At 52.3% G+C, this 2293-nt stretch overlaps 1 pseudogene; it reads right to left on the bottom strand.

The window, feature by feature from the left end:
* Nucleotides 1-446: 446 nt before the first annotated feature.
* On the bottom strand, nucleotides 447-2293 carry LOC116272721 (annotated as a pseudogene).

Here is a 2293-nt window from a genome sequence, read left to right as displayed (position 1 = left end):
CACTGAGCTCATCAGATGGAATTAGCCTTTCAGGAAAGTTCCTCTCTAAGTTCATTATTTACTTAATCAACAAAGTCATTCATATAGGTGGTTTCTAGGGGAGAATTATATGTTAGAATTCTAATATTTCTACTTGTATGTATCTATCCATATACGTCTATTGACTGGTGCCTGAAATTCCTTCATTTTGGTCTCCTTTAGTGATAGGTTTTTAAAAATCACTAAAAATTTAAGAATAAGGCAAAAAGGTAGACAGCATGTCCTTTCAATGTAATACTGAAGCATTGTTTAACAAGCTCAATTTTTTTTTAACTTTTATATTCTGGGGTGCATGTGCGGGCTTGTTATAAGGGTATATTGCATGATGCTAAGGTTTGGGGTGCTAATGATCCCATCACCTAGGTACTGAGCATAGTACCCTATAGGTTTTTTTTTTTTTTTTTTTTGGCAGAGCTAACTGAGGTTTTATTTTGGGGGGAAAAATGGAATTGGAACTGGAGGCATGGGCAAGGCAGTTCTCCCGGGCAGTAAACTTCCCCACGGGTGGGCTGAGGGCCAGGGCTGAACCTCAGGTGGGCCTCCTGTTCCCTGTGCTCCCCTGCATAACGGCCTCCCTCCCAGGCTCTGAGGCAGCGGCAGGAGGGGTAGGCTGGGCAGGGCTGCTGTGGCCATTCACTTGGGCAGGACATTAGAGGACTCGGACCCCAGCTTCCCATCGCGGGTCTTGATCGTCTTCACAACCACGGCCCTGAGGGAGCTGGTGCAGCTGAAAGAGCTGGAGGCCCGGCCAGAGCCAAAGCTGGAGCCCCAGGCCTTAGCTGAGGTCAAGGCTTGTGACGCACTGGTAGCGGAGCTCAGCGCACCTGCATAGCCACGGGTGGTCTTCCTATGGATACTCGTATTCTGCATCCCAAACTCCAGCCGGCTCTCCTCGCGCTCCAGTAGCTTCCTGTAGGTGGCGATCTCGATGTCCAGGACCAGCTTGCCGTTCATCAGCTCCTGGTACTCAGGCAGCTGCCGCGCCATGTGCCCTGTCGTGCTTGGCCCACTGCTGGGCGGCCTCCAGCTCGGACAGCTTGGCGTTGGCGTCCTTAACCGCCAGCTCCCCGCGCTGCTCAGTATCTGCGATGGCGGACTCCAGGGAAGCCCTCTGCTCTGGCCCTTGAGGCAGGCCCTCAGTCTCAGCCTGGAGCCGGCTGATGTTTCGGTTCATCTCAAAGATCTTCGTCTTTGTGCGACGCCGGTCATCCCAGTGCTTCCCAGCCAGTGTCTGCAGCTCCTCATACTTGATCTGGTACATAATCTCAGCCTCGGCCCGGCTGCAGTTGGCGATCTCCTCGTACTGCGCCTTGACCTCCGCGATGATGCTGTCCATGTCCAGGGAGCCGCTGTTGTCCGTGGACAGCACCACAGATGTATCCAAGATCTGGGACTGTAGCTCTGGGATCTCCTCTTCATACAGCTGCCTGAGGAAGCTGATCTCGTCAGTCAGCCCTTTCAGATGAAACTCCAGCTCTCCCTTGTTCATGTAAGCTTCATCCACAGCCTTCTTGACCAGGACAAATTCATCCTCCATCTCTGTAAGCTTTTTGATCTCATCCTCGTACTTTTTCTTGAAGTCCTCCAGAGCCCCTGCATGTTGCCAAGCTCCGCCTCCAGTTTCAGCTTCTCCTGGCCCAGGGTCTCCAGCAGCCACAGAAGGTTGTTGATGTAGCTCTCCAACACGTTGTCCGAGAACAAGTTGCTCCAAACCGTCTTCTGCTGCTGCAGGAAGCTCCACTTGGTCTCTGGCATCTTGTTCTGCTGCTCCAGGAACCGTACCTTGTCAACGAAGGAGGCAAACATGTTGAGGGTCTTGATCTGCTCTTTCTCCTGGGTGTCCGTGGCTTGCATGTTGGGGTCCAATTCCAGGTTAAGGGGGCTCAGCAGGTTCTGGTTGACTGTGATGGCTGTGATGCCTCCCATACGCTGGCCCCTCATAGCCTCCACACAGACCCATGCTGGTGCCCAGGACATCTCGGAAGCTGCTGCTGCTCACTTGGGAGAAGCTCAACAAGCCTAGTCAATAATTTTTTTTAACTTTTATATTCAAGGGATACATGTGCAGGGTTGTTATAAGGGTATATTGCATGATGCTAAGGTTTGGGGTACTAATGATCCCGTTAGGAGGCCTGGGGCCCAGAGGTGGACACCTTGTAGGACTTCTGGGTCACCCTGATGGACATGGTGGAGGCAGGAGTGGAGGCAGGCAGGCTGAACCAGGCAGAGATTCGAGAACGAACGGAGAAGCTAC

Source organism: Papio anubis, unplaced genomic scaffold (genome assembly GCF_008728515.1).
Source record: "Papio anubis isolate 15944 unplaced genomic scaffold, Panubis1.0 scaffold174, whole genome shotgun sequence".
In the NCBI taxonomy this organism is placed as follows: Eukaryota; Metazoa; Chordata; class Mammalia; order Primates; family Cercopithecidae; genus Papio; species Papio anubis.
This window is presented reverse-complemented; position numbering and strand designations above follow the sequence as displayed.